Source organism: Hippopotamus amphibius, chromosome 4, assembly GCF_030028045.1.
Source record: "Hippopotamus amphibius kiboko isolate mHipAmp2 chromosome 4, mHipAmp2.hap2, whole genome shotgun sequence".
NCBI lineage: Eukaryota > Metazoa > Chordata > Mammalia > Artiodactyla > Hippopotamidae > Hippopotamus > Hippopotamus amphibius.
The window spans coordinates 47,988,517-48,012,566 of record NC_080189.1 but is presented as its reverse complement, the minus strand read 5'-3'; the positions used below and the strand labels follow the sequence as shown (position 1 = coordinate 48,012,566).

At 44.0% G+C, this 24,050-nt stretch overlaps 1 protein-coding gene across 3 annotated transcripts in view; it reads left to right on the top strand.

Annotated features, from left to right (window-relative positions):
- The window catches only part of CHN2 (chimerin 2), a 293,355-nt gene that overhangs the window by 225,439 nt on the left and 43,866 nt on the right, over positions 1–24,050 (top strand). The window lies entirely within an intron of this gene.

Genomic DNA, 24,050 nt, shown 5'->3' with positions numbered 1-24,050 from the left:
CAGTGCACACGCTTCATCAGCCTCCTCACAAAGCACCAAGTAACCCAAGAGGAAACGCTGCAGGACATGGGGGGTGAGTGGGTTGTTAAGGGTACGGTCGTAGGCAGAATAATGGCCCCAAAGATGTCAGGTCCTAATCCCTGGAAACTGTGAAGCTTACCTTATTTGGAAAAGGGGTCTTTGAAGATGTGACTGAGTTAAAGCTCTTAGATGAAGAGATTATCCTGGATTATCCAGATGAGCCCTAAGTGCCACCACAAATGTCTTTATGAGAGAGGCAGAAGGCAATTCCACAGACAGGCGCAGAGGAAAAAGTCAGTGTCAGGATGGAGCACTGAGAGATTTGAAGATGCGGGAGTGATGTAGCCAGAAGCCAAGGACCGTCAGCAGACACCAGAAGCTGGAAAAGGCAAGGAACAGATTCTCTCCTAGAGCCTCCAAAAGGAGCACAGCCCTTGATTTTGGCCCAGTGAAATTGATTTCAGATTCCTGGCCTCCAGAACTGTGAGAGAATAAGTGTGCATTGCTTTAAGTCACCAAGTTTGTGGTGATTTGTTACAGCAGCCATAGGAAACTGATAACCATGTATTCATTTGATGTGTAGTGTGTGCATTGCCTTATTATTTTTTGTGCACATGATAAACTAGAAAGAGACAGAGAAATAAAAGGCCCCCCACTTTTTCTCTATCTATATAAACAGGGACTCTCTATCTATGTAAATAGAGACAGATGTTACGTAGTACACATTACTTAACTGAGAACCAGGGAAGATGGAGGGAGAATTAGCAAAGGGATGGATGGAGACATGGAAGGGAAAACTCACTGAAGTGATTCATGGCTCAGCCATCTCCCCTCTCTGTTTTATTTTTCTCCATAGCACATAGCATCTATTAAGTGTATTTGCTTATTGTTTAATGTCTGTTTCTCCCTACATGAGGACATAATCACTGACATAAAGTCAGAGATTGTTATATATGATGTTCACTGTGTCTCCAGTGCGGAGAGCAGTACCTGGAACATAATAGGCACTCAGTAAATAGTCACTCAGTACCTGAATGAAATCAAGGCAGGTAAGGTTTGGGATTAACTGTGAGCTTACAGTTGTATTGGGACCCCAAATTAACACCTGATTAAAGTGTGATATGCAGACAGGTATCTTTTTGAGGACCATTTACTATCAGTCCATAATGAGATAAGTACAGTAGTACAGAAGCCTCCAGAAGTACTTTTTAGTGCTTTTTAAAAAAAATCACTGATGGAGAAAACAACATAGTTGATAAAAAAGCTACTGTAAATTTGATGATGTTATTCAATGAATTTGTATTTTTATTAACCACAACATATTTACCACCTTTTTTTTTGAAGTATAGTTGATTTACATTATTGTGTTAGTTTCAGAATATATTCTTTTTTATTCTTTTCCATTATAGTTTATTACAAGATATTGAACATAGTTCCCTTTGCTCTACAGTAAATCTTTGTTGTTCATCTATTTTATATATGGTGGTGTGCACCTGTTAATCCCATACTCCCAATTTATCCCTCCCCCACTTCCCCTTTGGTAACTGTAGGTTTGTTTCCTATGTCTTTGAATCTGTTTCTGTTTTGTAAATAACTTCATTTGTACTATTTTTTAAATTCCCTGTATAAGTGGTATCATATGATATTTGTATTTGTCTGACTTCATTTATATGATAAACTCTAGGTCCATCCACATTGCTGTAAATGGTATTATATCATTTTTTTTATGGCTGAGTAACATTCCATATATATATTCATCATAACATTCCATATGTATATTCATACACACACACACACACACACACACACACATACACACCACATCTTTATTCATTCATCTGTTGATAGACACAGATTGTTTCCATGTCTTGGCTACTGAAAATAGTGCTGATATGAATATAGGGGTGCGTGTATCTTTTTGAATTAGAGCTCTTGTCTCTTTCTGGATACATTCCTAGGAATGGGATTGCTGGATCATATGGTAACTCTATTTTTAGATTTTTAAGGAACCTCTATACTGTTTTCCATAGTGGCTGCACCAATATTTACCTCCTTTTAAAATGGCCATAGATACAAGAAAGATACAGATACTTGGGGGGGAGGGGCTGTATTTATTCCAAATAAATATCATTCTCCAACCACATAGAGTAACCATGAACCATTAGGACTCCATAGCCTAAGGTTTCACAGTTATAAGCCAACCCAAACAAGGAAACCCAAACCAGGGTGTAGAGCCATTCTGTGATTATGACCTAATTAGCATCTGAGGCAGGCCCAAACCCAGGATCCCAACTTCTGAATCCCGTCCCGGTGCTATTTCAGTGGCCACTGATGAGTCATCTCCATGGAGATCCTAAAGGTCATCTCCTAGTTTGCTTCTGATCTCCCTCTGGAGAGACTACCTTCATTATTGCACCTGAGGATCGGACAGACCGTTTGCTCTGGGACGAGGAGACCTGGTATACCAAGGCTGAGATGTGGGTGAGGCAAGGGAGGAGCCTGGGGCACAGAATGTGAGGAAGTGCTCGCTCTCAGGGTTGTGCACATACAGCATCAGCACCTGCGAGTGAGTGCGCCTTACATTTTGCACCTCCTTTGTCTCTCCGGAGTCCCACTCTGCAGTACACCTGCAGCATACCTGTACCACACCTGTGCTACACCTACCACACACTATACTCTCCTGCTTCCTTTATCTTTGGCAATGAGTGTGTGCCTCTATGGAGGCTGAAGTTTCATCAGCCAGATCACATGGAACACAGAAACCTACACTACCAACTTTTTCTTAGATTTTTTTCTGAAATTGTTCTTTATTTGTCCAGTCCTTGTTGAGGGAGAAATATAGTTCCTCTTTCTCTGCAAGACTGGCCATGGTTGGCAGGTGAATGCTCTATTGTGTAAGTGTATTTTGATATAGAGCTGAATCGTCAATACCAGGAAACATTTTATAGGAAGAGTGAAAGAGTCTATGGCACGTCGTTCCTTGTGGCACCAGAGAGTGAGAGTGGCCTGATGTGAAGTCAGAAACCTTGGTTCTCATCGTGAGTTCCCCACTTACTTGCTGCATGACCTGGGGAAGTGCTGCGTGCCCCTCAGCCTCAGTTTCCTCACCTGAAACAGGGATAATAAAGCTATCTCTCTCTCGCATGATTATTATGACGGGACAATGAACTGATGCTTCTGAACATGCTTTGCAAGTTATAAGATGCAAGCTGGTTGTTGACACTATTATCCAATTTTTGGAGGGCAGTGGTTTTGCAGCATGGGTCCATGATGAGTTGCCATCTGCCATCCACCTAGGTTAGGGGTGAGTTCCACAACATCAAACAATATGAGCTAGGCCTTGGAGTAGGCTTTATTGAGGAAAAGAAGAAATTTCCAAAGCCAGGGTCAGCCAGATAAGAAAAGATGGAAAGTCCTGCGGAGGCTATAGGCTCTCCTAGATGGATTTGTGTTCCAGGGGAAGAAGCCACCCCACCCCCGTTTATCTCCCTTTTCCTGGGGCAAGTGTGACAGGAGTTTTGTTAGTGGGGAGATAATGAGACTACTCTGGCACCAGGCAGTCTGGATTTGGGTGCCAGCTGTTTACAGGAATTAGCAAGCTCTCAGCACCTGGTGACCTTGGAACCCAAGTAATATTACCCTGGAGGGAGGACACAGCTTGTCCTATGTTAAGGCGACCTTGGGCACAGCCTCTGCAGCTGGGAGAGGGAGTTAGGACCCCACCCCCGTGGCTCTTTAAACAAATCACCTAGGGTGAGCACCTGGAGCGTTTTCAGAAACTCCTGCGCCTTCTGTCACGGGAGCACGGAGGACACCTTGCTAACCGCAGTGCTAAACTCTAGCTAGGTCATGTTGGGGGTTCCGGGTGGTTGCTTGAGAATTGATAGAGAGACCAGGGTCCACCCAGGCTAACTCCAGATCCATCCATTAATGAACTATTTAAAGAGAATTCTCTACAATTTTAAAAGATTCATTTAGACTTTTTAGTCTAAAATGCAGTTATGGTTGATTCCTTTAAGCAGCCTTGTTTTTGCTTTTTTGTGGTTGATTTTGAGACCTTACCCATCCAAAACACTGCCCTGGCTCATCCTTTCCTCCCTGACCTGAAATCCTACCCTATATAAGTGCCATAGCAAGTGCATAGTCCACCTGTAGGGACAGGATGGGGGGACCACAGTAGACAAATAATAATAGCACCATGTCAGTTCTGCACCAAATGCTCAGGAAAGCTTAGTAGTGGAGCAATTAATTTTATCAGAGAGAGGTCAGGGACACTTCAGAAAAGAGATGACATTTGAACTGTACCATAAAGGGTAAATAGAATATTGTAGGACAAAGAAAGAGGGGCATGCATAGCAGAGAAAACAGGAGAAAGGTATGGTACCTCAGATGAGCTGACACCTGTGAAGTGTTTAGAACAGTATGTGGCACATAGTAGGTGCTCAATAAATAGTAATAGGAGCAGTAGTGGTAGTTATATGTTTAAGGGATTTCAAATACCCAGTATTGCTAGAATACAGGAAGGGAATTTCTGGGAATGAGAGGTATTTGAAATTTTTTTGTGAAGGGCCTTGAACGTTATGCTAAGGGAGACAGATTTTTTTAATTAATTAATTTATTTATTTATTTATTGGCTGCTTTGAGTCTTTGTTGCTGCATGCGGGCTTTCTCTAGTTGTGGAGAGCAAGGGCTACTCTTCGTTGCGGTGCGCAGACTTATTGCGGCGGCTTCTCTTGTCACAGAGCACGGGCTCTAGACGCATGGGCTTCAGTAATTGTGGCATATGGGCTCAATAGTTGGCTCACGGGCTCTAGAGTGCAGGCTCAGTAGTTGTGGTGGCCAGGCTTAGTTGCTCCACAGCATGGCGGCTCGAACCTGTGTCCCTTGCATTGGCAGGTGGATTCTTAACCACTGCACCACCAGCGAAGCCCGGGAGGTAGGTTTTTATTTGTAGCATATTTTAGCAAACTAATCCATATGCTTTGTCATTTGTTGGGAATCATAGCTGTGTCAGTGGGGATGGTCTAGGTTAGGCTGCATTAACAAACAACCCTCAAATATCAGTGGCTTAAGGCATCAAACATTTATTTCTTACCCACATTATATGCCCATCACAGTATTTGCCCAGTACTATTCTTTTTCTCTGACCTGCTGCTTTAAGCTTCTACCTGAAAGTGACCCCTATCACTATTTCCATTTCATTGGCCAAAGCAAGTCCCATGGCCATGCTTAACTTCAAAGGGACCAGAGCATTGCAGTCCTACTATATGGTGGTGGATGCCTGACTGTGTACATTTGTCAATACTCATAGAACTGTGTGCTTAAAATGAGGGAATTTTACCATATGTAAATTATATGCCAACAATTCTGATTTTAAAAAACACTTCAGTGCATCTTTTTTAAACAGCCAGCTTTTAAAAACTGTGAAAATCATGATCCAAGCAGACACTTAAAATATGATTTGATCCCTAAAAAGTGATTTTATGGACCCTTCTAAGAAACCCTAACCTGTGGTGCGCCCATAAATGTCTAGCAACTGGAAATGTTTTCCTCTCAGAGAAGGAGGGAATCTTGATATTTGCCTGTTTCCTTGAAACCATGGCTGATTTCAAGCTACCAATGTGACATAACTGAATTGAGCTCGGAAAAGATGCACGTATTTTAAGCCAATCCCAGCACACCACTAAAAATATTAAAATATGCTATAATTTGATATTGTAATAAGCAGCAAGATAATGGCTGTCTTCCTGATGTCCCAGGATTGCCTTGTACAAATTCCCAATTTGCTAGGAATGCAGAATTAGTAGTAGTAATAATTATAATAATAGCACCAACCGGATGCTGCAGTTTTGAAAAATAATCTGGCAGAGTCATACATTTAAAGCTAGATGGGATCTTGGAGATTATTTAGTCACTTGACAGTTGAAGACTCTCAGAAATGTAAAAGATGTCCCCAAAGTCACCCAGCTGACTGGTGACAAAACCGGAACCAAAACCCAGGTTTCCTGACTTCCTATTTGATATGTGTGTGGTTTTCCCCACCGCTGCAGGAACTGTGGGATTCCAGGGTTTGAATGTGTACCATTGTTCCTAGTCCACTTTCTGACATCCATCTTACAAGTATTGTTTTTAAAAGGTCAAGACATTCAGCTAAACCATGCCTGCGGTGAACAAGTGGCAGGACCAGAGGGTGGGGAGGGGTGTCAGGTGTTACTCGATAGCTGTTGGATCCAAACAATGCGTTTCGCCCTGGGAGAGCAGAGGCTAATCTGGCACCTTATCTGAGGGCTGCGGTTCACCCCCAGCACCTACGGGAGCCAGTTTGCATGGGCTCCCTGGCCTTTTGCTGCCCACTTCCCAGCTCACCCCACATTAGGAATGGCAATGGCAGCCATGTGTTCAGAACCAGACCACCAAGCATTTCCCCATCTCAACCAAACTTTGAGGTAGCTGAGAAGAGTCTCTGGGGAGAATGAGTCCATTCTGCAAGTCTCAGGGTAGAGTCAAAACCAATAATAATAATAACTCTACCCTAATCATGACTGATTGGGGACCAAGCCAGACGTGTCCCCAAATGTATTTCAAGCTTATGTGATTCTTTTTGGTCATACAATTTAAATGCCTTTTTCTTCTTTCTCACTCTAACAAATTCTTGCTCTTCCTGTCAGTTCTTGTTTGAAGATTTCTCTGACCTTGATCTGACCTTGATGGGAGTACCTCCCTGCCCCGCCTCTAAATTTACTGCTTCTCCACCCTGTTCCTGGAACACTTTGCTTCTACCTTTACTACGGCTCATATCACAGTATTTTGTGATTATTTGTTCAGCTGTCTGTCTCCTCAACCAGATTGAATATTTGCCCCTCAAAGTCAAGGCCCATGTCTTGCTAATTTTTAGTTTCCTGAACCTACCATAGTGGCTGGCCTAGCCCATGGTTGACACCAAAGAGAGAGGGTGAGGAGAGAGGAATAGAGGGAGAGAGGAAGGACCATGCTGGACTGAGAGCGAACTCGGAGAGAAGTGAAGTCATCCTGTGCCTGTTCATGCCCTGCGTTACCAGATAATTGTATAGGCCCCAGGGCAACAAGTCTCAGCCGTACTGTGCAGGAAAGTCACCAAGGCATACTTGTTTAAAAGGGAGATTCCGGCCTCCCCTCCCTCACCGTTACTCCCATTTTTAAGGGTGGCGGGTCAGAAATCTGTGTTTTTACAAGCATTCCCAGAGATATTCTCTTCAGGTGGTCTGCAGGACACTTTTGCGAAGCATTTGTCTGATGGTTCCAGGAATGCAAACAAGACAAGACTCAGGAGGAGCGTGCAGACTCAAGTCCAGTGAACCCGCCGGGCTGTAGAAGGTGCTGTACCACCTGCGCTGTTTCCCCCAAATCACAGGGAGCTGGAAGGTCCTAGGGTAGTCCACCCATAATCCTTCCTGACTCACTCAGGCCACGGTTACACAGAAGAAATGCTAGTAGACCTCTCGTACCTCTTGTTTCAGAATATTTGGCAGAGTTTTGGCGTGTTAAGGGCACATCTGAATATTTCCAATTCTGGTCCGTTATTTGATTATTCTGGGCTGTGGAATAGCCACACAGGATTCTGGTACTTGCCACAGTCCGACTCAAGAACATGAGCCGTGACCCTGGGCTCAGAGACCTGCAGCAAAGCCACGACTGTAGCCAGTGCCACCGTCAGAGCACTTGCCAGCTGGCTGGGGCTTCCTCCGGGCCATCCTGCCCCAGCCTCAGCAACAGCAGTGTCCTCCGGGCAAGTCCTACACCCATCCCCGAAGCTGCCACAGGCGTAGCGCCAACAGCCACCTCTGTCTTCAAGGCTGAGCCACAACAGGGCTGTCACCTCCTTGGAAAGAGCCGGTTCCCAGGATCCTCAGCCTCCAAGCCCTTCTCCAGGCACCTCACGCCCCTCCAGACCTCACGCGAGCCCATCTCGGAACTGAGCCCTAGAAACGATCTGACAGGTGCCGAGCAGTGCATGTCACACTCGTTCACCTCACAGAGTGCAGCTGTTTCCCAGAAGACGATCATTTTGTATTCCCTCTCATTAAGTGACTATAATTATACCCACATGGGGTGTAATTGATTTTAATTTTCACTCTGAGGTAGCTCCAGGTTACAACCATGAGTCTCTCGCCTTGGAGAACTCTCTCCCTTTATTTAGCATTTAAGTGAGTATCCGGAGGGAAACACAAGAAGTAATTATAAGGAGAAACCAAGTGTTGAAAGGGGCAGCTTTGGAAGTGCTTGGACATCCTGACCCGGGCGGCAGCGGGTGCACAGTTCCAATGCAGTGTGTGGGAAGTCAGCTGGGTGGCCCTGAGTCACCCGGGGAGCGTGACAGCCTGACATTGATGAATCGTGCAGCTGCGCTGGGGACCCAGCCTTCCACTCAGGGCTGGAGTCCTTCTCATGCAATGCTTGTCCATGACTCACAGCTTCTGTTTATGAATTAGCACATATTTTTTAAATCTTACACATTGCTCTACCTGAAGTTTACAAATAGTAGTAGTGCCACAATTTCAGCTGCCTGCTCTTTTTTTATTTTTTAATTTTAGTGTCTTGTATTCCTAGATCCCTTATTAACCTTTCAGAGTCCAGGTCCCTGTTATTATATATCACAAAAAGCCGTGAAAGGTTTTTTCATTGGTGCTTGATTTCACACTTTCCCAATGGAATGCAGATAACAATAATTTGCAATTGGGGTGTTTGTTGTATAATTGAAGCATGTGTCTCCATTTATTTTCAGATGGTGAAGATTCTAGAAACAGTGGGATGCATTGGTTCTGAGTTTCTAAACTATGGGGCAAGTTACACAACTAAATAATTGGTTTACTAAGGGAATGCCACTGGAGCTGTTTGTATAACACATACCCACACACCCATCACAAATAGACCTAGAATTCTAATGTTAGCTGTCCCATCTCTGTTCTCCCATGACTCCAATATTGTATAATTATCGTGGTTAGTCATCTCACCACCATCCCCAACTTCTAACGTCTCAAGGGCATCTGTATTCCAAGGCCTGGAGTTAATTGAATGTTTGAAGATGGAAAGTGGTCCTGGCTGAGCCTTCATTTTGGAAGAGAGAAAACCAAGGCCCAAATACATCAGATTATTTAGCCAAGATTACAGCAGTTGGGACAAAAAATGAAACACACAAAAAACAAGTGCACGTGTAATGAACAGGGGAATTTTAAATCAAATCAAAATATTTATCAAATGTCCCCTATCAAAATTCTTAGTTTCCCTCAATCACTTGGATATGAGAAACGATGTGCTTTTCATATGGCACATATACCCAAAAAGATAAGACATTTGCTTTGGCCTTCCCCTTTACCTGTCTCATCTGCAAAGTTCTTTGTGTAACGATCCAAGGGTGTGACAAAATATCAGAATTCAGGAACGGACAGATGCAATGCCCAGAAGACACATTTGTGAAGTTCAACCAGTTAAGAACTCTGTTGCCTTGAATTTGACAGTGATTCTTTCACAAAAAGTCTCCCCTGATTTTGAATTAAGTTGCACTAAACTAGGAGAGACCAGTTTCTTGTTCCCTTTCATGTAGTCTCAAGTTTTCTCAGGAATCCTCCAGTCTCTCCCATAGCCATGCTCCTTGCCAAGAACGTGGTAGATCAGGGGTCACAATCTCCCCCTCTGAAGGCTGTGAAGGGCTCACATCCACACATTTTAATTATTTTTAATTTATTCTCAAATGTCTTTTCAAAGACTTGCAGGGTTTGGAGAAGAATTGCCATATTTTCTTCCTCATGTGTTTTTGTCCTCACTTTTTCATGTGGCACTAATTCTTTCTCTCACTATACTTCTCATCCTCTGGTTTTCCCATGCAATTTGGAATTTTCTTTTTCTTTTTCCACTGAAAGGGGAAGGTAGCCCTAGAGAAATAACAATGAGGTCATCCTGGCTCATCCTCCTCCCCACACAGATCAAACTCGTCCAGCTCATCTCCCCCTCCAAGTTCTTCATTAGGTGAGACCTCCATGGACCAGATAGAGAGGCCCCAATTGTCTCAGGACACAATAAAACATCTGGTGAAGTGTGCAGTGGGAGAGGAAACAAAGAATTCCTTTCTGAGGTCAATAAGCCAATCACAGGAGCTAACCCAACTCATAAAGCGGCCCACAGCAGCAGGTAGGGGCCTCCGCGGGGACAGCTGTGCACACCCACTGGCCAGGTATGACATCAGCCTGCAGCCCAGGAGGGCCCCATCTCACCCCTCCTCCCCTTCCTGCATGCCAGGCTCCCAGATACCCAGAAAAGCAAGAACAAACCTCCAGCAAACTCACGAGTGGCATGGGAGAAGCCTCTAGAAGCTTGTAAGTGTATATCCTGCATTTGAAAGTCCTTAGATTTTACGCTACCGGTAGAAACCAGGCAGCCAATGAGGCAGCAGCAAGAGGAAGAGGCCAGGAGGAGAGGAAAGTGGAGGGGGAAAGAGACGAGCCATGAACACACAAAATACAATCAACCAATCAAATTTGCACCCACGCGCCAACATCTGTCCTCCACCCCCTCCCTCTCTGTCATTAAGGCAAAGCTCAGCTGCCCCTCTTCCAAACCAGCGGCCACAATCTCACTGTGACCCTTAATGTTCTTTTTTTTTTAAACCCTTTATTGGAATATAATTGCTTTACACTCTTGTACCAGCTTATGAGGTACACCAAAGTGAATCAGCTGTATTTATACACATATCCCCATATCTCCTCCCTCCCGTGACTCCCTCCCACCCCGCTGTCCTGGCCCTCTAAAGCATCACCCATCATCGAGCTGATCTCCCTTTGTTATACAGCAACTTCCCACTAGCTATCTATTTTACAGTTGGTAGTGTATCTATGTCTATGCTACTCTCTCACTTCGTCCCTGCTTCCCCTTCGCCCCCTGCCCCCCTAACCCTGTGTCCTCCAGTCCTTAACGTTCTTTTGAAGCAAAAAGTTTTTAGCACATGTGCATTGAAATCACCTGGGTATCTTTAAAAAATACCAATGCCTGGCTTCTGCTCCCAGACATTCTGATCTGACTGATCTGGGGTGGCAAATAAACATCTGGATTTTTAAAGCTCCCCAGGCAATTCTACTGTGTAACAAAGTTTGGGAACCACTGCATTATTAGCCAGGTAGTTCCTAGGGTCCATGCCCTACACACTCTGAGAGCAGATCTCGGGGACAGGCTGCACTTCCTCCAGGGGACCCATCACCCTTTGGTAACATTAGAAATTTGGGGACAAATTCAGATCCAGCCAATATTTATTGCACACGTGTTAGGTGCCGTGCCCTGCACTGGTGCCTTCATATGTATTGTCTAGCTTAATCTAGCTGGGGGGGTGGGGGTGGGATGTGCTGTTCTTGGCTAGTGCTTGTTCTAAAGGCACAAAATTGTCTTGTGATGTAAGTGTAAACTGTCTAATCTTTATGTTCTGTAGCTTCCTGCTTCCGAGATGCTCATCAGACAGGGTGATTGACAGCTATCACTGTGTTCACACGTAAGAGAGGATAGTTTGACAAGGCCACAGGTCACAAGGGGAGAGTGGGAAAAAGCAAAATCCTAGAGGCTCATCGCATCCGTGTTGAACATGTATACAAACTTTAAAGCGGTTAATTTTTTTTACTAAAAGTGCAAAAATCATGTAAAGGTTAAAGACTTGGGCTCATGAGCCAGACAAATCTTGGTCTCAAAAACGAGCTATATCCCTTGTTAGCTGTGGAACTGAGCAAATTATTTATCCACCCAAGCCTCAGTTTTTCCATCTCAGTATCTACTGCATGGGGTTGTTTTGAGGATAAAACGAAGTAATGCGTGTAAAGGACAAAGCACGGTGTCCTGAAAAGTGTAATTTTTTTTTTTTGGCTGCACCACACACACACACACAGCTTGCAGGATCTTAGTTCCCCTAGCAGGAATGGAACCCTGGTCTCCGGCAGTGGAAGCGCAGAGTCCTAACTGCTGGACCGCCAGGGAAGTCCCCAAGTGTAATCTTTCAATATCAGTGTCGTCATCCTCAGTATCATAACCACGGCTTAAGGAAGTAAATGTTGACAATGGCCATCAGTGCCTCAGACTTGTGAAAAGACACTCTTGTGCCTTTCTCTACAGTCCCTGTGTTTACTCTCCAATGCCTTGTAAGTTTTTGCTAATTAGTGGCAGTGGTTCTTTGAATTATGACATCGCTTTTCAATATGAAGAGAAATCATTGAGCTCTGGTCTTTGGCCTTGCCCAGCTACATTGAGGGTTTGTTCCTGAGCCGCATGTCTCTGGTCTAGAGCACCCAAATATTAACTTTGACCAGAATTTCTCAAAAATGTCATTTGTCAGACACTCTTATTAGTCTCCCTTTCATATTTTCAGGTCTAAGGGTAATAACCTGAAGCTCTGGGGAGATGCCCTGTAGCTACAAATTTTATTGTTTTCAAGGTCAGTAATTTATTTGAAGTCATCTTGGCTTCAGGACTTTTTGTAAGAGCATTGGTCATTCTCTTAGAGTCCAAACCTTTCCAGGTATGCCTTCTTCGGACAGAGTCATTCTCTGACAAGGGAAGGAAGCAAATGGCAGCTAGTGGCAGGGAGGCAAGGGGGAAAGAGCCACGGACGAATGGGGATTCCAGAAGCCCTGTTCCATGGTGCTACTTTGTACCAACTTGCTTGGGGGCCTTGGACAAGCTACTCCACTTCTCTGGGCCTCAGTTTGCCCACCTGTAAGATGAGAGGGCTGCTTACCAGAAACACAGTAATTGATCTGTCCCACTGTGTTGTTCCATCTTGTGATAATGACTTACTCTACTTTGGGGGTCCCCAACCCCCGGGATCTAATGCCTGATGATATGAGGTAGAGCTGATGTAATAATAATAGAAATAAAGTGCACAATAAATGTAACACACTTGAATCATCCCAAAACCATCCCCCCCCCACCCCCGTCTGTGGAAAAATTGTCTTCCACGAAACTGGTCCCTGGTGCCAAAAATGTTGGGGACTGCTGCATTGCATGGAATAAGTCATTGTCATTCAATTCTGTTCTCATGTAGGGTAACTAAAACCATACTCCTCCCTCTCTTTTCCTGGCCAAAGTAATAAGTTGCAGCGGAGACCATTTGTTTTAAGTAGCCTATCAAGTATATATTTCCCAAGAACCTGCCCTCAGTTTACTCATTCATCTTTTTATTCATTCAGAAATATTTATTGAATGCTACAGACAGGCAGTGTGCTGAAGGCAGGAATACGGTGAGGAGCAAGATAGACACAGTGACGTAGAACTTAGGGCCAAACAAAGCTTTAAAAAATTACATAAAGAATCATTTGAGCTAAAATAGACACAAAGGAAAGCTTCCTGCAGAAAGTGATGGGAGGCCAGGGGAAGTTGGAAGGATGACTAAGAGTTAGCAAGGTGAGCAAAGAAGGATGATGTTGGGTAGGATGGAGTATATCCTGGGGAGATCCAAGTTTACAGTTGTGGTCCCAGGTTCCTGGAATTCTATGCATATGTAAATATGTAAACTCAAAGCTTAAGTTATATACTGAGCACAAGAATTTATTTTCAGGCAATATAGGTTTGTATTCTCAGGACAATGCCAAGTATGGAGATTAGTCAAGTCTAAGCAATAGGCCTAGGGAAAGAGAGACTTTCAGGTATGAAATACAGCAGTGATGAACAGCAAGGCCCTGCACGTGTCAGACTTCCTGGGCTATAGACACATCTTATAGTCTATGAACTGCCTGAAGGTACTGGATTTTATTTGACTTTTGATGTTCAGAGCCTAGCACAGTGCCTCACACTTAGGAAGTGTTTACTTGATGTTGGTTGATTGTTTGGTTTGTTGGTTCAATGATTGTTTGATTGGGCGGATGAATGGGTAGATGGATGGATGGGTGGATGGGTGGATGGGAGAGAGGGGATGTAAATTATCTAGAGCAGGGTCTGACATAATAATTGTAGTTATATATTTCTATTGCCCTACAACATAATCACCTTAATTTTCATAAACCCTAAAACAGTTGTATCTATAAATTCCTACTCATTTAACCTATTTTAATACTGTCCTTGGAATAGTGTTTTCCTCATAATGAAAAAAAATATAGCCATTGTTTCACATATATTTTGTTTGTGCAGGGAAACTAAAAGACAAGTGCATTTTGAATAGAAGCTACCACCATAGCACTGTAACACTGCTGAGCATTAATCCTTTCAAGAAGACTTGCTGATTTGTCATAAACCTGAATAAACAGATGTGCTCAGTCCCCAGGGCCATTAGCTTTTTCACTTCGGGAGTGGAAGGGACTTTCACAGGCCATGTTACCAAAACCTTGTTTTGGATACTATTGCCAAAAAACAAACCAGTTCAAAACTTAGTCGTGTAAAATATCTGTTGTGTTATGGGTACAGGTTCAGTGGATCAGGACTAGGACAGGGTATAGTGGGGAGAACTTCCTCTGCTCCATGCTGTCTGGGGCCACATCTGGGAAGACTCAAAGGCTGGGGAAATGTGATGACCGGGGACTGGAATCGTCGGGAAACTCCTTTGTTCACATATGTGGCCCCTGACGTGGGATGACTTGGGCACTGAACTTAGCAGGACTGTAAATCAGTGTCTACGTGAGTCCTCTGCACGACGTGTGTCTCCCCCGAATTTGGCAGCCTCAGTATAGTTGGACTTCTTATAAGACAGCTCACAGCGCCTGTGTATGGGTTTCCATGGACAAGGCACAGGCTGCATTGCCTTTTATGACCTAGCGTTGGAAATCATATCATGTTGCCATTGTATATTCTTCTGGTTGAAGTAGACACAAGTCCATCCAGCTTTCCTGGGAGGGGACATCCACCTCGTATCTTGATAGGAGGAATGTTTTTGCAGGAATGTTTTGTTTTTGATAGGAGTTTTGCAGCCACTGTTAAAATACCATACCCCTAATTCTTAGAAACTGAACCGCAGAACCCAACAGAAGGAAATCTTACCTTAACTCATTTCATCACCGTTTGAGCCTCATTTTTTTTAAATGTATTGTTCACTTTTTGTGAGGGAAGCATCGGATCTCCAACACCCCTTAGTGCCTGGAATGTGCCAGCAACATGGTGGCAGGAAAACCTCCCCCTCCTTTTCTGAATTCAGTGCTCACCTTGGATGATGCCAATTTTGAGAGAAGAACCCTTGGCACCAGCTTTCTGTTGGACCAGTGGCAGGAGGCCTTCCTAACGCAGCAACAGAACCCATGTTAAAAAGCCAGGGCCAAGCAGTCAAGCCTGGAGTAATGGCCGGCAACCAAGCAAGCGTGCCCAGAGCAGGGACACCCCCCAAGCCTCCACCTGCCCCACACATGCATGCCTTCTTCCCTGGATCTTGGCAGCGAGTTTCTGTGCTTTTGCCAGAGTGCAACAATTTTCTAGAAGGACTCAGGGCAACAGGCAAGTGGGCAGTTTCCTGTGGATTCAGATCGTTTAGGACATGTCATTTGGGGCTAAGAGATTGTTTCTTATCCATCAAGGAGTTTTGGAAAACAAGGTGGGTGGATGCCAGGACCTTGTGTCAGGGCCCAGAGATCTTGGGACTTCAGACTTACCGGCACCAGGGAGCTGAGAGGTCAAGATGTGGAATGCTGGGATTCAGATGACACCCTGGGCTCTGTCCAGCGGGACATCACAGCAACTCTGAGGGACCCACAGGAACCAGCGACGTTGCTTCCCATTTCCGCTGGTGTACAAATCTTGGAATTAGTGCCCAGAGGTGGTGCTTCCTGCCCTACCCGCCAGGAACCGCTGTCCTGCAGTGCACTTTAGACCATCAGCTGTGGCCAGTCATCCTGTGCTTACTTTGCCTCATGCTGCCTTGAATGACTCACCAAGTGAAAGAGAAAAAATCATCTCCACTCCCCACAGTGTCACTCAGGACCAGTTAGCAGAACCAGTACTAGTCTTCTTAAATGTACACCATTCAGGATGCAGCAGGATCACTAGCTAAGCTTATTTAAAGAGTAGTTGTTATTAATGATAATCATAGGTAACCTCTTTGAGCCTTTGTTGTGTTTTAGTTACTGCAAACAACTGGGCTGTTTTAATCCTCAGAACGATCCTGAGTTTAAGTTTCGAGTATTAGTTTCCCAGACACTCGTACTGCTAGATAGTCATTGGTCATACATGGTTACAGTTAAGTTGAGAAAATGCTGATACTTCTAAATGGTAATATAAAAGGTAATTCTCGAAGAAAGGGATATATGTAGAATTTTACAAACTTCTTTAATCATAAAACAACTGGTATATTAGAAACACCAGTTTGAAACCTGAGTGGGTCACCATAAAATATGTTTAGTGTCCTATGAGTTCAGTCTAAGAGCTATTTGGAAACAGAGATAAGTCTAAACCTTTAGAGCTGCATTTAATGGAACTGTCTTTGAAAATGGTTACTCGTGATATACCAAGGATGGCCTCCTGAAAGTTTTGTTTTTAGAAATCTGTCATCTGCTCCACAACTCTCCAAAAAAGTCTGCTGCATCACAGGAGCAAAGAGCATCCTGTGCTCCCCACACCTAGTCATATTGTACAAGGTAAGGAAGCTGAGGATAAAGATTTTGAGTCCATTCAGATGTTCACAGGCTGTCCCACTGCTGTTCACCCCATTCCCCAAAAGAATGGAAGGCTCTTTCCTGAGTGCCATCCTGGCGCCCAGGACCAAGGCACCCAGCCATATTTTCATCCCCAAGATCAATGTAAGCTCCAATTTCTTCCTTCATTCTGCTTATTTTTTATAAATTCACATCCTAAAATACACCCCTCTCACCCTTGTTCCTTCTGATGTCACCAAAATATTTCAGGAGACAAGCCTGCTTTTGCAGCATTTACACATCTTCAGTGCAACCCCCTGTGTGTTCTACCACACGCGTCCAAGAACTGCCATTTGCGGATAATATACTTCCAGCTCACACTTAGCTCTCTGTTGATTCTGCTTGAATTTAAATGACCATGTGTTTTTTAATTGTGGTAGATCAGAAAAGAATTTTCTCTCCATATCACATCAAGTAAAGGTGGTCTTAGTTAAAGTCAGTTGTCAACACTTTCCTAAGATTAGGCTTTACTTTGAAAGCATCACCTGCATAATCGTTTAAGTTAATGTATTCATTAAATTATATATGCATACATACATACGAAATGATGCCAGGCATGGATCAGAGCAATTTACAACTCACAACTTAAATTGCACATTTAATCGTCTATGAGGCACTGCTATTATTATCCACATTTCACATTTGAGGAAAAGAGGCACAGAGAGGTTAAGTAACTTGGCATGAAGTCTCGCAGCTGGGAAGGGTTGGAGCAGGAATTTGAACACAGACAACTTAGCTCCAGAGTCTTTACTCTTACCAAGGAATTCTTAGCAAACAAATACCATTGTATTTGCCATTTCTATGACTAAGGGGTTTGATAAGCACAAAGCACTTTCAACTGAAATAACGTGGCCAGTTACTGTGTTAGTTTCTTACACAGCTTTTCAGGAGATGACTGGAAACCTTCGTTATTGATAAAAATTGAAAACAGAGCTATATTTCATTTTTATTATTATAAGACTGAAGTGAAAAAAAATTAAACTAGAAAACATTTAAATTATTTAAAATAGAAGCTCATTCATCCTAAATCATTACTGAAATATTACAAAAGCTAAAGTCTCACAGGTATATTATACATGTTAGGATATAATTTTCCGGGTTTGAATAAATTTATTTACAGAAAAATTATTCCTTCTTCTTTTAACTCCTGACTCTTACAAACAATAATATTTATGATAGAAACAGTATTTTTATTTGAAAACTTTTATTTCTCTTGGCTCAAGGTCAAAATCTCTTTAGAGGTTTAACCTAAATCATGTTTTTACATAAAATAATGTTCTCACTTGCATTTTGAAAAGATTTTAATTTATATCCAGAGATGCCATAAAATGGCAGGTATTAGGCCCCACAGAAAGTGAACCCTTTCTTAATACCTGCTAGATTAAGACTTTGCATTTCTCATAACATGACTTAACCACTTGCTTTGTACATCTGAATTTCTTTCAGTGTATTATAGCTGTGAGATCCAGATCACAAACAACTCTAATATTTTAAATTTATTTGGTTTCAAGTATGTTTAAAACTTACCTAATTTTCCCTCTAAGATAAAGACCTCCTAGTACAAAACAAAACTGATGCAAACTGTGGGGGGCGGGGGGAGTTTTTGTTTCTCTGTGGCAAGTTTTTCCTTTTTTTTTTCTCATTCCAATTATAAAGGTAATTAATTAAAGAAATTTTGAAAGGTACAGAAAATATAGACCTTGGGCTATTTCCTCACAGTGATTTCCTATTCATGGAGATTTTTAAATATATTCGTAAGCATAATATGTTTGTAATTTTCTATCCTGCTTTATTCATGTAAGTATCTTACAACCATGTTCCTGTGCACTCTTCACAAACATCGTTGTTTTTTTTTTGTTTTTTTTTTAAGGGGGGGGGGGTGTGACTGGTTGTTGTAGACTTCTTGGTATGCCATGTAACTTTTTTTTAATAAATAAATTTATTTATTTATTTATTAATCTATCTATCTATTTATTGGCTGCGTTGGATCCTCATTGCTGCACATGGGCTCTCTTTAGCTGAATGAGCGGGGGCCCCTCTTCGTGGTGGTGCGCAGGCCTCTCATTGCGGTGACCTCTCTCTCTGCGGAGCACAGGCTCCGGGCGCTCAGGCCTCAGCAGCTGTGGCACTTGGGCTCAATAGTTGTGGCTCACAGGCTCCAGAGCACAGGCCCAGCAGCCGTGGCACACGGGCCCAGCTGCTCCGCAGCATCTGGGATCCTCCCGGTCCAGGGCTTAAACCTGTGTCCCCTGCATTGGCAGGCGGACTCTTCACCACTGCACCACCAGGGAAGCCCAGCATCATTGTTGATTGTTGCGTGAACCTCATACGTATTTAGCTATTTTGTAAGATTAGGACATGCACAATATATTCCACTTTGAATATTAAAAATAATGCTGCCATGAATGCCTTTCTGTACTTAGGATCATTTCCTTAAGATAGATTCTTAGAAATTGAATTACAGAATCTTAAAGGATATTAATATTTTGCAACTCCTGATACACATGGCCAAATTACTTTTTGAGCTGATTTTAACAATGTACATTGTCTGGCAATTTCCTGGCTATATTTGTTATGCTTTTTAATGTGTGTGCGTGTGTGTGTGTGTGTGTGTGTGTGTGTGTGTGTGTGTGTGTGTGGCTTGTTTTACTGGTGCAGCCTGGGAGAGCACGGATGCTGACCAGATCTGTTGTTGCACAGTGGAAAGAGCTTGGACCTGCTGTTCAAGGACCTGGATTTTCGTCCTGACTCTACAACTAACTGGCTGTGAGAACCTGGGCACCCAGCTTACCTTTCTGCTCCTTGTATAATGGGAAGATTGAGCCAGACCAGACACATTCATTTATTTGCAAACCTTGTTGAGTGCTCTTTATGGTTCTTGATGCCAAAGAGATTAGAAAATATGAGTGCAGGGTCTTTCTCAGGATATTACCTCCTCCTAAGGGGCAAATATGTGGAAGCAGAATCACATGATGCTCAGGAGTGTGAACTATAGATGCAGCTGATCCTGTGTTTAAATCCTGCTTATTAGTTGTGCAGGCTTGAGCAGTGAGAGCCCTCTTAGCTGCAGTTTCCTTGCCTATAAAATGGAGTTAATAGTATCTATGTCACAGAGTGTCATGCAAATTAGATGAGACAATGGTTAATGTACCTGGTGTGATATGTGTCCAATAATTGTTAGGGTTATTTTTTTCTACTTTGTTGCTGATATGAATCTAGTACATTTGGTAAGTCTTAAGTGGCAGGGAGCATGTGTGCCGAGGCATGGCTTCACAGAAGAATATCATGTGTTCAAAGAACACGTCCTAGGTTCTGAGCACTGAACAGATGGGGAAGACCAGTAAGACGCAGGTGGACGGTCAGGGTCACGGGCCTCATGAAAGGTGCTGTTCAGTTCTAATGGGCTGTTGTGGCCACTTCACAGAGGTAGGTGGACCCTCCCCCACCCAAAATTTGGCTTAATGTTGAGGTTGGTGATGCCACCTGTCCATCAAAAGGATATGAAGTTTGATTACTCACATTATGTGGCTTTCTGGGGAAGCAGGACAGACTCCCCAGCAGGTCTGAAAAGGGGCTGAGAGAGCTGGGAGGGAAAACTGGCTTAGTGTTTTATGGTGCCTGGCGGGGGTGGGGAGAGGGGAGGCTCCTGGAGGGGAGGAGGAGGCAGCCGCACCCGCAGAGGCTTGTGTGGTTTTGACTTCCCGCTGGCACCAAGGGAGGGGGCACACGGGCCTTCTGGTCGACGTGAAAGCTTCAGCAGTCAAATACCCAGGTTGGAGTCAGACTCTTCACTATGCGGGCTATGGTTCTGTGATGGACAAAGGGAATCCCAGCGGCTTTCTTTCCTTCTTAAAAGGAGAAACATTCTCTCTGGACCCCACCTCTCCCCACTCCTCTGTGCTGCTCCTCTTGCTCCCCACGTGCTCCAGTCCTGGCTCAACAGCAGTCTCTGCTCTCCTCCTCCTGTTCTCTTAAAGCATCTGCAATCAGGTGTCCCCGACCGCTCCCTGGAAACCACTCTTGTCGACAGGATCACTCACCTCTCTAAAAGCTGCTAAACCTTGTGGCCCTTTCTTGGTCCCCATCACATCTGACCTGTCAGTGGCACTAGGCACAATTGGTGATCTCTTCCCTCGGCTTCCAGGATATCAAACGTGCCTCCCCTTTCTCTTCGGCTAGTTCCTTCTCCATCTCCTGAACTCTTAATGGTTGGGGTGGCCAGGGCCCAGGCCCAGGGCCTCTGCGCTTCTCTGTCTCCACTCATGCTCTTCTCTGAATTCGTCTGCTCACGACAACTCTCGGGAGTGTGTCTCCGGCACCCCCCTCTCCCTGGAACTGCCGGTTTGTATGTCCAACTGCCTCCTCAGAGTTCAACCCTAAACAGAGTTCTGCCCTTCCCCCCCACTCTTGTCTCTTCCGTGGTCTGCTTCATCTCTCATAATGGAAGCTTCTCTCTAGTTGTTCTAAAGGCCCCGAACTGTGCCATTATCCTGGAGTCCTTTCTCTTTTTCTTTCACACGTCACATCTAACCTGTGCGCTGATCCTATGGGCACCACCTTGAAATGATACTTAGGAATCTGACCCGTCCTCACCACTTCCACTGCTCCCACCCCAGCCCAAGCCACTGTCTTCTCTTCACCTGGATTTCTGTAATAGCCTCTCACTGGCCTCCCTGCCTCCACCCTTGCCCTCTTACAGTCCTCAACACAGCAGGCAGAGTGATGCTTTTAAAAAGTAATTCAGGGCCTTCCTAGGTGGCGCAGTGGTAAAGAATCTGTCTGCCAATGAAGGGGACACGGGTTCGAGCCCTGCCCTGGCAAGATTCCACATGCCACGGAGCAACTAAGCCCGTGCACCACAACTATTGAGCCTGTGCTCTAGAGCCCATGAGCCACAGCTACTGAGTCCATGTGCCGCAACTATTGAAGCCCACACGCCTAGGGCCCGTGCTCCACAACAAGAGAAGCCACTACAATGAGGAGCCCACGCACCACAATGAAGAATAGCCCCTGCTCTCAGCAACTAGAGAAAGCCTGTGTGCAGCAATGAAGACCCAACGCAGCCAATAAATAAAGATAAATAAATTAATTAATTAAAAAAAAAGATTCAACTATTTGAAAAAGTAATTCAGATCATGCCACACATCTGTTCAGAGCCCTGCAGTGGCTGCTCACGTCACTCAGAATAAAAGCAGAAGTGCTTCCTCTCTCCCAGCAGGCCCGGGAGCCTCACTTCTCCTCCTCGTCCACGCCTCTCTAGCCACTCTTGACCTTTGCTATTTCCTGAATGTGCCAGCCTTGCTTCTGGCTCGGGGCCTTTGCACTTGCTGTCCCCTCTGCTTACAGTGCTCCTCTTCCAGCTATCAACGTGGCTCACCCACCACATCCTGCCAGTCTTTGCCCAGGTACCACCTTCTCAATGAGGCCTCTCCTGGCCATCCTATTTTAAATGGCATCCTTCCTCCCCATCACTCTCTATCCTATATTCTTTTTTTTTTAATTTTTCTTTTTTAAGCTCTTTATTGGAATATAATTGCTTTACACTGTTGTGCCAGTTTTTGCTGTACAACAAAGTGAATCAACTGTATTTATACACATATACACATATCCCCATATCCCCTCCCTCCCGCAACTCCCCATCAACAGATGAATGGATAAAGAAGATGTGGCACATATATACGATGGAATATTACTCAGCCATAAAAAGAAATGAAATTGAGTTATTTGTAGTGAGGTGGTTGGACCTGGAGACTGTCATACAGAGTGAAGTAAGCCAGAAAGAGAAAAACAAATACCGTATGCTAACTCATATATATGGAATCTAAAAAAATGGTAGTGATGAACCCAGTGACAGGGCAAGAATAAAGATGCAGATGTAGAGAATGGACTTGAGGACATGGGGTAGGGGTGGGGCAAAGGGGAAGCTGGGACGAAGTGAGAGAGTAGCCTTGACATATACACACTACCAAATGTAAAATAGATAGCTAGTGGGAAGTTGCTGTATAACTTAGGGAGATCAACTCAATGATGGGTGATGACTTAGAGTGCTGGGATAGGGAGTGTGGGAGGGTATCATATATTCTTGTTTATTTTTCTTTGTAGCATTTATCATTTTCTAGAATAATATATAATGTATTTACTAGTTTTGTTTATTGTCTAATCTCCTAGAATGCAGAGATTTTTGGCTACTACTGTATCCCATTGACCTGAAACAGTGCCTGATATATGTTTGATACTTAGTAAATAGTTGCCGAAAGTAGGAAGGAAGGAAAGAAGGAAAGAAGGGAGGGGAAAAAGAAGGAAAAAACTGTATTTAAACATACTAAAGAATAATTTTATTGCATTAAAACATAGCTGAGGTCAAACTGGATGTGGTCATTTCAGACTGAACTGTCCCTCTGCAGTATTCATGCGTACACATTAGGATGACAGTGTCTCTTCCCAGAGCTGGCCAGTGGCTGGTAGAAGTGTCTGTATTATCACACATACTCTGACATTCCACCTGGCAAGGGGCTACAGGGCCATATACTTGGCGTTAGGCTGGTCTTCCCAATACACATGGTCTTCCCAATACACAGATAGGAGGTTCAGTTGTGGAATTTGAAAATGCCAGTCAGCACCCCCACAGAAGCCAGATATCATCTTAGGTTCACATTTGGAATGTGCGGGTATCCTTATTTCAGAACGCCCGCTTTGGTGAACATCCCCAGGAACTGCGTTGGGCAGGAACAGCTGCACAGCTGTGAATGGCCTCGAGGACTGTTTTGTTTGAGTGACTGTTCACTGTAAAAAGCACGGTAGGGGATCGGAGATTTTTTGTGTGTGAAATCTTGAAAAAACCTTTAATAGGTGTCTCTGTCATTTGCAGCGTGGGAAAATGTTCAGCGTTCATGCAGAAAACAGCTGGTTAATTTGATTTTCCTCTTTCAGTAAAGGTGTCTCCTAATCCAACTGCTGACCAGAGAACCTGGTAGAATGCAGCTTGAGGCTCTATGTGGCACACTCTGCTCTGCACATTGCCAGCCTGCAGTGTGGCAAGAAAGTGTAATTCAGCACACTCAGAGCCTCTGGCAGAGATTTCTCAGGCTCGACTGAGTGAGCGACGGTGGCAGGGAGGGGGTCAGAGAGAAATACATTCGGGTTCTACTATCATGTTGGGTGCTATAAGCCAGAAATTGAGCATCTTTGACTTTTTTAATAAAACCCCTAAGTCAGTCGTTTTGGGTACCTGCTTCTTTGGCCAGAGATGGGAAGGTGCAAAGGAAGGAAAATCGAAAGAGAAGGACATAAATACTGAATAAGAGAAGAGAGTCACATCAGGCAGAAAAGAAAATAGCAGCTGGGAACTTGGTAATAGCTGCTTCTTCCTTAAATTTTTCATTGCCTGTTTGGGTCTTAGTTTTATAAAAGGTT